The 13,730-nt window shown below is 39.8% G+C and overlaps 1 pseudogene; it reads left to right on the top strand.

The window, feature by feature from the left end:
• Positions 1-13,289: 13,289 nt before the first annotated feature.
• LOC127109095 (uncharacterized) lies at positions 13,290-13,389 on the top strand (annotated as a pseudogene).
• The last annotated feature ends 341 nt before the right edge of the window (positions 13,390-13,730 follow it).

Below are 13,730 nucleotides of genomic sequence, written 5' to 3' on the forward strand. Positions count from 1 at the left end.
GCATAAAAAAGAAAAAAAGTTAACCCGCATATGCATATCATTTTTTAGGTTTATTCAGGAGTCTGTTTACACCTAGAGATGGCTACCATTCCAGACTTGAACAGGAAGACTTGCACCTACAGCTTTTACCGTGAGTTGTTGACATCTTTGGAAGAGTTGGGTAATCTCGTGACCGACCGTAATCAGAAAGTTTTTGATGATCAATATGGGGATATCTTGGCATTGTTGAAGATGGTGGTTGATCCGGTACCTCTGCAGAGTCTCTTACAGTTCTATGATCCGGAGCTTTGTTGCTTTACTTTTCAGGACTACCAGTTAACGCCCACTCTTGAAGAGTATTCCATCCTTATGAATGTCCGAATCAAAAATCGAGTACCTTTCCTGGATGTGCCCAAGGAGGCGGATTTCAAAGTTGTCGCTAAGACTCTTTACTTGAGCATCAAGGAAGTGAGCGATAATTGGAAACCAAGCGGTGATGTTGTGGGCTTATCCTTGATGTTCTTGGTAAGGGTGGCTAAGGAAGAAGCAAAGAAAGGAAATTGGGTAGCTTTCAACGCTCACTTGGCTGTCATGATTTATGGAGTTATTTTGTTCCCTAGTATGCCTAGTTTCGTGGACCTGGCAGCAATAACTATTTTCATTGGAGGAAACCCGATGCCTACCTTGTTAGCTGACACCTATTATGCGATACACAACAGGCATGGTAAGTGTGGAGCTATCAGGTGTTGTCTCCCGTTGCTACTCAAGTGGTTCTTGTCTTTTCTACCAACCAATGGACCGTTTGTGGATACTCAGAATACTCACAAATGGACTCAGAGGATCATATCGCTCACATCTTATGATATCAAGTGGCAAGCTTATAGGATTAATGTGCGCAACGTCATTATGAGTTGTGGAGAGTTTCGTAATGTTCCACTCATAGGAATTAGGGGTTGCATCAACTACAACCCGGTTCTTTCTCTCCGTCAGTTGGGTTTTGTCATGAACGAAAGGCCGTAAGATGTCGAGATAGCTGAAAGTGTGTACTTTGAGAAAAGGAGAGATCCAGCAAGATTGGAGCAAGTGGGAAAAGCTTGGGAGAATATTGGTATAAAAGATGGATCTGTTTTAGGGAGGAAGTTTGCAATTGCTATGCCTGCTTACACTGAGTGGGTAAGGAAAGAGTTGGAACTTTGTTGCTACCATATGACCGGATGGAACCATTACAGGAGCAACCGCCTTTGATCTCTTCTGAGAGTGTGTCTGCTGAGTATTATAAACAAGCCTTAATGGAGAATCGCCAGTTGAAAGAAAATGAACAAGAGATCCAAATGGAGCTTTACAAAGCAAAAGCTGATAGACTGAATTTGGCTCATAAACTCAAAGGAGTGCAAGCTGAAAGTGCTAGTAGATCAAGAAACAAAAAGAGGTTCTATGATGAGATAGAAACAATGTTGGATGAAGAACACCATGAACGCTTAAGATTACAAAAAGTGGAAGCCAATTACAAAAAGAAGATACGAGACTTGGAAAGACAGCTTAAGGACAAAGATGCTAAGTTGAAGAAAGAAGTAGATCTGAGGCATGCAGCAGAGAGCCAGCTCAGAGGAAGTGACATCCGTGCATCTCATTTCCGAGAGGAAGTTGTTGAACTCAGGGTGAAACTGAAAGAGAAGCTCACCCCTCTACCTGAGTGTTCAGAGTGTGACCGATTGTTGGATCAGTGCCAATATTTGAAGACTCTTATTCCTGAAGGACGACTTCCCTAGTTTGTCTTGTTGTTTATTTTGAGAATCACCTCCAGGATTGTTGAATGGGATTCCTTGTTCTACACTAATGAATTGAATCTTTGCTTGAACTATGTCTGTTTGAACCTTATTTCTTATGTCTATGGATGAGAATATTGATGTTTCACTTTTGCTTGCCGTGCAGTGTATGTTGCTTCTTTGTTGTTTATGTTCCGCTTACGAGTGCAGGTTTCCATTTTTCAAAGGTGGACGAGACTCTTGAATACCTGAGAAATGATAAAACATAGCATACGCATCATACACATATCATTCTTGCATCATTACAGGTGTTCTTGCTCCCGTTTCAGGCAGAATTGTTGAGCATCGTCCGCACCGTTACGCAACAAGGCAAAATCAACAGAAGATCATGGATCAAGTTCAAGCAGATCTAGCAGAGATGAGGACCAACTGATCGCTCGACTGTGTGAGTCGAGAATGGGGTACAAACTGCAAGTGCACAGTTCTATCGCGTAGTTTTAAAAGATATCGATCCCACAGGGACTTATGAATCGATATACCGTTATCTAAGGTTACTTCGTAAAGCTAAGGTGAATAATGGTTGATTGTTTGGGGGCAAAGCTAAAAACTAAACTAAGATCTAGATTAAATATTAATAAAGCGGATATCGGTATGTAGTTCGTCGTAATTAGGGAATCAATTCTTTGTCGGTTTTTTGGTTTTAAAATAAATCGTTTCAGTTAACTTTATTGATTAAAGGTTTTATCTCAAACTCTCGCTCTGTTGAATAAACCATGATTTTATGTTAATGTAGCTGTCACTTATAATTAAGTCAAAAACCATTTTTTGAAAGCAATAAAGTTGCAGAAACTCTTTTTAAGAAAACACTGACCGTTTTAAACACCCTTATCTCAAACTCTCGCTCTGTTGACTTAGGTTATACAATTAAACTCGAATGCTTAACTCTCGTCCTCACATTCAATCTTTAAAAATACTTTTTGGAAAAGACCAGAATTTAATTAACTCTAAAACTTGCTCTCGCCCTGATCTAGAGTTAATGCCTAATTTACACTGTTCAGTTAAAACCTCAAACTCTGGCTCTATTGATTTTAACTTCTTTATGTTTTTTTACTTTTGTAAAAAACCTTGTTATTAAACCTGTAAATTGAGACCGTAAAAAGATTGATTTTAATTTTAAATTTAATTAGACCGACTTAGTCTTGATCCCTTATTCCGCTTACTTTACATACCGATATCTAGGCGAATTAGCCAGACATGCTAAACAAACAAAAATACATATCATGCATAAACAGACTCATCCCAGGCAGATAATATAAATAAATAATAAAACAAAGCATTAAATAATGATTAAAGAACCTGAATGCATTAAACAATAGTCTTGAACACTCCACCACAAGCCGGTAGGATTTGTTCTTGGATTCTTCGATTAAACAATAAATTAAACCAAGGAAATAAAAACTAGATTCTAACGTAAGGTTAGATCCGGTAAAAAGTTACACAATAGTTTCCGGTGTAGAAACTATTGTGCGAAAAGAATTAATTAAATGCTAAAAAGGAAAGTATAAATTGCAAGGGAAATAGTGTAGAACTTGTAAAAAATAAATAAAGAAACAATACTGAAATTGCTGGAAAAGAAAATAAGCAAAAGCGAAAAAGCGGCAAAGGGAAAAAATTGGAAAAGCTTCGGAGAGCCCCTTTAGGTTTTTAAAGTGGCTATTTATGTTGGTGTCATTAAGTAACTGCCTGCTGCCAAAAGGTCTTCAACGTGGCTAATTGCATGGCGTGGATATAGGGCCTAACACTCCTCAACGTCTCTTCAAGTCTCTGAGGCGTTACTTGCGCCCAAAAAGTAGGGGAATGGTGTGACGTTCGTCACACCATGTGTGACGTTCGTCATAAGGCTGTTTTGCGTGACGCTCGTCACGCCCTCTGTGACGTCCGTCACAGGCACAACATTTGTGTCTTGCGCTTTGGGCTGGGCTTTGGCATTTGGTTCTTTTTCTCTCCTTTTTGCACCTCCTTTTCTTCCATTTTTACTTGTGCTTCAAAATAAGCCCCCTGAGACAAATAGGAAGAAAATACCACGTAATATCTTATAAAATGAAGTGAACTGAAATAAATAGTCATAGAATTTAATGGAATTAAGTCCTAAAATATGATATAATTTCGTGTTATCAAACTCCCCCATACTTAGATCTTTGCTTGTCCTCAAGCAAAATTCAGTATAGAACTCGTTTTAAAAATTTAGCCAGATGAAATTTCAAAACACACATCAATTCGTAATAGGTTGCAAGTGGATTTTGTTTAGAAGCAACTTGAGTTAAATCTTGATATCAACAACCACCGTCACAACCTAGACAACCTCACCTTACGCAGATCAGTTCAAGTACACTATGATAGCTATCCTAGTTCCTTTACTCTTATTTCACCCGTTTTCATTCTAGCGAAATCACATTAAGCCCTTTATCTTTTCGCGCACATAGTGGAGTAACCGGTTAGTGATTATGATTCCCTTTTAGCTGGAAGTTCTGGTACATAAGTCGGATAACTTCGTTATTCAGTCCATTGCAAATTGCGGGGGATCGAACCGTAGTCCGCCCTACCAAGTTCAGTACCAGATACCTGCTGAACCAACTCATAATGGATCTTTCATATTATGCTTTTGTATGATCTGCAACCTTTAGATTAAATGATCCGGTAAGGATCACCTAACTTAATTAGTGCATTTCCTGATATATATATATTTTTTTTTTAATTTTTTATTTTTTGTTTTGCTTTGGGAATCATCCACTTATATTCATCGGCTCTCCACGTAGTTTGCTATTAAGATGGTGCTGACTTCTCGTATAAACTACTTGGGGTTACTATAAAACTAAAAGTTCAAGGAATTGGTATAATAGGTACTTATCCTGATCTAACGTGTTGGGTTCGTTTAGAGTGTTTGGCGGTAGTAGTCTTTGTCTTGATTCGACTCAAGATCGATAAGATGAGCAACCTTTATACTTACTGGGTGTTGAGTTTTTGTTATGGCTCAAGAAAATTGAGGGGAATAGATAATACGAAATTTATTCACACTCGGGACTTAACTTAAAATAATAGATTTTTTTTTTTTTTATATAATTATTAAAATAACAATGGAGGGAAAGGTACATACTTGAAAAATGAAAATAGAAAGAACATGGTTTCCCCCCCATACTTAAACTAAACATTTTCCCCAATGTTTTAAGGAAATGAAATACAATATGGAAAGGAAAAAGAAACTACAACTAAGGTTGTTTTCCGCCTCTGGTTCTTGGACCTGGTGATCTCTGACGTAAGTCTAAGTTGTCGAACCTGCTGAACAACTCAGTAAACCGCTGGTCGGTTATGGCATTCCTAGCATCCTGTTGTTGTTGCATTTGATGCATCATCTGCATCATCTCGACATTCTGTGCCTGCATACCCTCAATAGCATCCATGATGTCGTCGTTGGTTGCAGGCCTTCTTCGTCGACGACGTTGGGAGGATGGGCCAGTTGCATTGCCGGAAGGGTTGAGCGGGACTGACGGTTGTGTAGGCGGATGATCACCTTGCTCCATTGCTTCAAACTCGTCTATGTGCGGGTTTGTTTGTGAAGGCTCGGTGGCTTCGGGAGCGTTTAGATCATAGAGGTGGCGGTCGGGGTTTGTGACATCAGTTAGGGTGATATTTGGTAGAACAACGCTTGGGACTGCCTGGTTGTTCACCATAAGATAATATCCTCCGCCTACTCTGTTCTTAATCAGGCGGCTGGATCGACAGTAGCTGATATCCATAGATAGGGGAGGTAGAGATTCTAAAGTTTGGAGTTTATCCCCTAGGTTTAGGCCAAGTGCTATGGTGGTGATTAATCCACCAATTATAAAAGGTTGCCGGCCTCTAGCACATAAGGTGCGGATATGATGAAATAGAAAGGAGGCGGCGTTTACCTTAGTGTCCGGTTCGAAGACGCACTGGAGGAAGAATAGCTCCTTTGAGTTGACCTTGCTGTTGTTTGGTCTTCCAAAAACTGTGTTTTGCAAGATGCGGATAAAGTACCGGATAGTGGGGTTATGTATATGGGAAAGAAGGAGCTCTTCCCAGTTGTAGGTATCTACACCGGAAATTTTCTTGAAAAGGCCGAAGACGTCAACTGTGTTCCAGTTTGAGTTTGGAGGGATTCTGGGGTGTAGCAGACCTTCTATGGGAAATTGTAGCATGGTACTCAATTGGTTTTGGGTTAAGGTGTACTCGGTGTTAAACATACGGAAGGTTGCGGTACCGGTTAAAAATTCGTCTTCACCGGCGGGAGTGGTGTAGTCGTATGAACTTAAGAATTCTAAGGTTAGGGATGGGTAGGTGGGTTGATTATGAGTGCAAAGGAAGGTTAAGTTGGCTTGACGGAGCATCCATTCGATACCTTGGAGTAATCCTAATTGTTGTAAACAAGTTAAATCGGGGTACTTGGTGGAAACGACGTCTCGCTGTTGGAAACGCTCGAATTGCTCTCTTTGATAATTTTCATCTTCGGATCGGAAGATGATATTTCCGAAATTGTGATTTCCCGCCATTGTGATGAATGAATTTTGGAGGGGTGATTTGGAAAGAAAAGAAATGTATTTGATAGGAGAGAATGGTTTGTGGTGAATGAAGGAAGGTTTGGTGGGTATTTATAGGAGAAGAATTTGGAAGTTGGAAAGAAAAAGTGGTTGAAAAGTAATTAAGTGTGGTTGAATGGAAATTAATGGGGAAGGTAAAAAGTAAAAAGGTGTAACGTTCGTCTCCAACGGCTCCTTAACGTTCACTAGTCTGAAGGGTGTTACGCTCGTCACAGGGGTGTGACGTTCGTAACGGGCACTTGGCGTGCCGTCCGTTATGGATTGTGTGACGCTCGTCACACATTCCTTTTTGGCAAGGCTTCAGTAACGTTTCACAGAATCACTTTGGTAATGGATTTATAAATTTTTTTTTTTTTTGTTTTTTTTTGTTTTGCTTATGATTGATTTATTCTGCAATTTAATTTATCGTGCACGCTTATTCTACTTTGTATAATAATAAGTCATAGGTAGCAACAGTAGAGCATAATAGCTATTGCATAATAAAATTAAATAAACAGCTTCAATAAAATGATCACAATGTAATACAGGAAAGGAAAACAATGAAATGAAAGAGAAATAAATGTGAACATGAATTCAAATAACATTAATAAATAATCTAACTTAAAACTAAATAACTTAGAAAAATAACTAAATTCTATCCATCTGCACGATCTCTGGCCGGAGGAGCAAAAGAGTTAACACGATGTAGCAACTCGTGAAACTGATCTGTCATACTGCTCATGTATCCTAGAACTTCGTGTCTCATGTCAGTAAATTCTCCTCTGAGGGCGTCTTGTTCTGACATCAAAGCTTCAATGGCGGTGTTATAATCAGTTCCGGGCATATGATGCCGGAGGTCGGATATGGCTGATTCTTCGGTCTGAACAGGCTGAGGAGGAGGGTCAATATCATAATAGTCGGATGGTGTCTGAGGGTCAGATTCAGCATGAGGGATCTGGTCATCATAAGTCTCATAGTCATCACAAATCTCATAGTCCTGGATGGATTCAGTGGATCTAGCAGGAGTAGGGGTTTCGTTCAGGTTGTAGAGCCAGTTACTGCGGTTATGAATGCTAGTCCTAGGATCGGGCATGGTGAATAGGCAAAGAACCTGGTTATCAATAATAATCTCAAACTCGTCAGACCCTAGGTTTGCTATAAACATAGTGTTGAAGAGGAAGGATATACTCATAGTAGTAATGCCACAAAAAGGGCTTAGGTCAAGTATAGGCTGACGTAATCCAATAGCATTACCTATCATAGTTATCAAACCGCCTATTCTAATGGGTGCTCGCTCATCCTGGATAAGGTGGTCCAAATTAGCTAACATAAAAGTGGCACCGTTTACTGGACGGTTCTGGGAAGCACAAAATATGATGAAGAGTTCATCACGTGAAACTGAAGTACTATTTGGCTTCTTCCCAAATAAAGTGTGGGTCAGGATCTTATGGAAATAGCGAAAGGCCGGGTTGTGTATGTTTCCAGAGAGAAACTCATGTTCTTCAGGCTCATCATTTCCAGTCAGCTTACCCCAAAAGTGTTCAAGTTCTCTATGTTCAAAAAGTTCTTCCTGGCTTACTGTGAATGTGTCAAAGGAGGTAGGAAAACCCAAAAGGTTGGTAAAGTCTCTAATATTAAATTGGTACTCCATGTTGAACATTCTGAACTGGATAAAACCTCTGCTAATTCCTTTTCCATGGCTGGGTAGATAGATTAATGAGCTAAGGAATTCTAGTGTGAGTCTCCGGTAGGTGGTGAAATGTCTCAGGATAGGGGATGTCTCCCATCCTATCTGGTTCAGCAAATACAGGACACTTTGTCTCAGTCCAAGGGCAGTCATAGCCCAATCATCAGCATATAAACTAGGTAGCATCTCTCTAGTGGCTAGTTCTTCAAACTTTTGTTTCTGAGCCATTCCTCTGAATTTGATACCCATACGATCAAAATGTCCCATCTGGTTAGTGTTAGCTAGAGAAAAGAAAACATGAGTTTTAGTCAGGATTTGGCCAAATGCCGAAAGAAGAAAAAAAATTATTATTATATTTTTTTTCTTTTGAATTAAAATAAATCAGGAATGAATACTAAACAGAAATTAAAAGAATAATTGAGGAGAAAAACAAAATAGGAAAATGATAATAATAGAATAAGAAAATAATAAAATAATTGTGGGTTGTCTCCCACTAAGCGCTTTGTTTAAATGTCGCAAGCTCGACAAAGAAACTGTTAAATATAATCTATAGGTCCTGGGGGCATTTCGTCTAAGTGTAGGATTTGCGAATCTCCATTGGTTTCCGCATAATGATAGTGTTTTAGACGTTGCCCGTTTACGGTAAACGGTTCTGTGGATTTGCCTTTAATTTCTATTGCTCCACCGGGAAAGATGTTAGTGATATGAAAAGGTCCTGACCATCTGGATCGTAGTTTTCCCGGGAATAACTTTAGTCTAGAGTTAAATAAAAGGACTGCGTCGCCTTGCTTGAAGATTTTCCTTGATATACGCTTGTCATGCCATTGTTTTGTTCTTTCTTTATAGATTCTGGCATTTTCATAGGCGTCTCTTCTGAGTTCTTCTAATTCGTTTATGTCAAGGATTCTCTTTTCACCGGCGGCTTTATAGTTTAGATTCAGATTTCTAATAGCCCAATAGGCTTTATGTTCTAATTCTACCGGGAGGTGACAGGATTTTCCATAAATGAGCTTAAATGGGGTCGTCCCTATGGGGGTTTTATAAGCAGTTCGGTATGCCCACAAAGCTTCTGGTAATTTCAATGACCAATCTTTCCTTGAAGTGGCGACCGTTTTTTCTAGTATTTTCTTGATTTCTCTGTTAGATACTTCCACTTGTCCACTAGTCTGAGGGTGGTAAGGTGTCGCTATCCTATGTCTCACTCCATATTTAAATAATAATTTTTCGAGTACCTTGGATATAAAGTGCGATCCACCATCACTGACTACTATTCTTGGGATGCCAAATCTCGAAAATATTATATTCTTAAAGAGTCTAGTTACTACTCGGGTGTCGTTTGTTGGGGAGGCTACAGCTTCGATCCATTTTGATACGTAGTCAACTGCCACGAGTATGTATTTGTTACCGAAAGAGGATGGAAAAGGTCCCATGAAGTCTATTCCCCACACGTCGAAGATCTCTACTTCCAAAATACCTTTTTGTGGCATCTCGTCACGTCTAGATATGTTTCCCGTGCGTTGACATCTGTCACATTCCTTAATAGCCGCATGTACGTCCTTCCATATAGTTGGCCAATAAAAGCCGACTTGTAGGATTTTAGAGCAGGTCTTGGATGTACTTGTGTGTCCACCATAAGGAGCGGAGTGGCAGTGTTGGATTATTTTTTTACCTCTTCTTCGGGTATACATCGACGGAAAATACCATCGGGGCCTCTTTTGAAAAGTAAGGGATCATCCCAGTAATAGTGTTTTATGTCGTAGAAGAATCGTTTCTTCTGCTGGTAAGATAAAGTAGGTGGAACTATTCCGGCAGCTAAATAATTGACGAGATCAGCGTACCATGGTGTGACAGATATAGCTAAGGTGGTTTCTACTTGCATGTCGGAGTTGTTTTCTTCCAAAGTAGCTATAAGTTTGTCATACGAGAAATCATCATTAATTGATGTTCTTTCCGGTTCAAGGTTCTCAAGTCTAGAGAGGTGGTCTGCTACTACGTTTTCAGTTCCTTTCTTGTCCTTGATTTCTAAGTCGAATTCTTGTAGCAACAAGATCCAACCAAGTCGAATTCTTGATAGCAGCGTGATCAGTGTAAACTATTATTATAGCTCCAACCAAGTAAGAACGAAATTTATCTAGCGCAAATACCACTGCTAGGAGTTCTTTCTCGCTAGTGGCGTAATTCATTTGCGCTTCATCCAGGGTTCTGCTTGCGTAATATATAACGTGAAGCTTTTTATCCTTTTGTTGTCCTAAAACAGCACCTACAGCATAATCACTGGCATCACACATTATTTCGAAAGGTTCATTCCAGTCTGGTGTCTGCATTATGGGTGCTGAGATCAATGCTTGCTTAAGCGTTTGAAATGCTTTTAAACAGTTATCGTCGAATATGAATTCAACATCTTTCATCAATAGTCCGGTTAAAGGTTTAGTTATCTTAGAGAAGTCTTTGATGAATCGTCGGTAAAAACCGGCGTGTCCTAAAAAACTTCGTACTTCTCTCACGGTTCTTGGGGGTTGAAGATTTTCGATTACCTCTATTTTGGCTTTGTCTACTTCAATTCCTCTGTTCGAGATGATGTGTCCTAAAACAATTCCTTCTTGTACCATAAAGTGGCACTTTTCCCAGTTAAGTACTAAGTTTACTTTTACACATCGCTCAAGAACTCTTTCTAGGTTTTCAAGGCATTCTTCGAAACTTTGTCCGTATACGGAAAAGTCGTCCATAAATACTTCCATGATGTTTTCGAGAAAGTCGGCGAAAATTGCCATCATGCATCTTTGAAAGGTTGCAGGAGCATTACACAGACCAAACGGCATTCGTCTATAAGCGAAGGTACCAAAAGGGCACGTGAACGTTGTCTTTTCTTGGTCATCAGGGTGAATTGGTATTTGAAAGAAGCCTGAATAACCGTCTAGATAACAGAAATGTGAATGTTTTGCTAATCGTTCTAACATTTGGTCAATGAATGGTAAAGGGAAATGATCTTTTCGGGTTGCTTTGTTTAGTTTCCTATAGTCAATGCACATTCTCCATCCCGATTCGATTCGTTTAGTTATAGTTTCCCCTTTTTCGTTTTCAATAACGGTTATGCCTCCTTTCTTTGGTACTACGTGTACAGGACTAACCCATTTGCTATCAGATATAGGATATATAATACCCGCTTCCAATAACTTGGTTATTTCCTTCTTTACTACCTCACTCAGGATCGGATTTAGTCTTCTTTGGTGTTCCCTAGAGGTTTTACAGTCTTCTTCTAACATGATGCGGTGCATACAAATAGAAGGACTTATTCCTTTAATATCGGTGATGTGGTACCCTAGTGCGGTCGGATACTTCCTTAAGATATGTAGGAGTTTTTCTGTTTCGAGTCTTCCTAGGTCTGCATTAACTATCACAGGTCGTTCAAGTTCTAAGTCTAGGAATTCATATCTCAGGTTCTTGGGAAGTGTTTTCAGGTCAGGGGTTGGTTTGTTAAGACATTGCATGGGGTCCGATGTTATTGCTAAACATTGGTTAGATCTGTCTTCTACAAGGCAGTCAGATGATTTGTCTTCTTCTAACTCTGCTTCTCTTATGCATTCATCGATGATATCCATGAAGTAACATGTATCTTCTATTGCAGGTGCTTTCAAGAATTGGGAAAGAATGAACTCAATTTTCTCTTCACCTACTTCGAAGGTGAGTCGTCCTCGTTTTACGTCTATGATTGCACTGGCAGTTGCTAAGAATGGTCTTCCCAGTATGATGGGTGTAATATCATCTTCTCTAATGTCCATAATTGTAAAATCAGTGGGAATGTAGAATTGACCTATGCGTACGGGAACGTTTTCAAGGATTCCTACAGGATATTTGATGGAACGATCTGCTAGTTGCACAGACATTTTGGTTGGTCTTAATTCTCCCATTTCCAGTTTCTTACATATGGATAAAGGCATAACGCTAATTCCGGCTCCTAAATCGCATAAGGCTTTGTCGATGACAAATTTTCCTATGTGACAGGGTATAGAGAAACTACCCGGATCCTTGAGTTTAGGGGGCATGTTTTGGATTATAGCGCTACATTCGGCAGGGAGTGTAACGGTTTCGCTATCTTCAAGTTTCCTCTTATTAGAAAGAATTTCTTTTAAGAATTTAGCATATGAGGGCATCTGCGTAATAGCTTCGGTGAACGGAATTGTAACGTTTAATTGTTTAAGGAGATCAACAAATTTTCTAAATTTGCCCGCATCTTTGGTTTTAACAAGCCTTTGAGGGTAAGGGATAGGTGGTTTGTAAGGTGGTGGAGGTACATAAGGTTCCTTCTTTTCTAGGGTTTCCTTATTACTCTCTTCCTTTTCCTTAGGTTCACTTTCCTCAGTTGATTTCTTAGGGTTTTGGTTTTCTATCCTTGGATCAGACGGTCCTTCCACTTCCGTTCCACTTCTTAATATAATTGCATGAGCGTGGCTTCTCGGGTTAGGTTGGGGCTGTCCAGGGAATGTACCAGTTGGGGCAGCAGTAGGTGCTTGTTGTTGGGCTACTTGTGATATTTGTGTTTCCAGCATTTTGTTATGGGTAGCCAAGGCATCTACTTTGCTTGCTAGTTGTTTAAGTTGTTCGCCAGTGTGTATATTCTGGTTTAAGAAATCTTTATTGGTTTGTTGTTGGGAAGCTATAAAGTTTTCCATCATGATTTCCAAGTTGGATTTCCTAGGGGCGTTATTGTTAGGCATGGATGGGTTCGGTTTCTGATATCCCGGAGGTATAGATAGGGCTTGATTTGGGGACTGTCCAGGTGCGTACAAAGCGTTATTACTCTTATATGAAAAGTTTGGATCGTTCTTCCAATTTGAGTTATAGGTGTTCGAATAAGGGCTTCCTTGAGCATAGTTTACTTGCTCTGCTTGGATTCCTGTCAAGAGTTGACAATCCGTAGGAGTGTGGCCTTGGATTCCACAGACCTCGCAATTCTGAGTTATAGCAACCACGGCGGCTGGAGGTGATACGTTTAAACTTTCAATTTTTTGGACCAAAGCATCCACTTTTGCGTTAAGGTGATCAAGGTTACTTATCTCGTACATGCCAGTTTTCATTTGAGGTTTTTCCACCGTTGTTCGTTCGGTTCCCCACTGATAGTGGTTTTGGGTCATGCTCTCGATAAGCTGGTAAGCATCAGCATAAGGTTTGTTCATTAATGCACCACCTGCAGCGGCGTCTATTGTTAACCTTGTGTTGTATAAGAGACCATTATAAAATGTGTGAATTACTAACCAGTCTTCCAAACCATGGTGTGGGCAAAGTCTCATCATGTCTTTGTATCTTTCCCATGCTTCGAAAAGAGACTCGTTGTCTTTCTGTTTAAATCCGTTTATCTGGGCTCTTAACATAGCTGTTTTGCTTGGCGGAAAGTATCGGGCAAGAAAAACTTTCTTCAACTCGTTCCATATGGTGACTGAGTTGGAAGGGAGAGATTGAAGCCATCTTCTAGCGCTATCTCTTAATGAGAAAGGAAAAAGACGAAGTCGAATTGCCTCTGAAGTGACACCATTAGCTTTAACAGTATCAGAGTATTGGACAAATACGGATAAATGAAGGTTTGGATCCTCGGTAGGATTTCCAGAGAATTGGTTCTGTTGCACAGCCTGGAACAACGAAGGTTTAAGTTCGAAGTTGTTTGCTTCGATTGCGGGCGGAGCAATACTTGAATGCGGCTCATCTTGC

The sequence above is a fragment of the Lathyrus oleraceus genome, chromosome 7 (genome assembly GCF_024323335.1).
Source record: "Lathyrus oleraceus cultivar Zhongwan6 chromosome 7, CAAS_Psat_ZW6_1.0, whole genome shotgun sequence".
NCBI classification, from domain to species: Eukaryota; Viridiplantae; Streptophyta; class Magnoliopsida; order Fabales; family Fabaceae; genus Lathyrus; species Lathyrus oleraceus.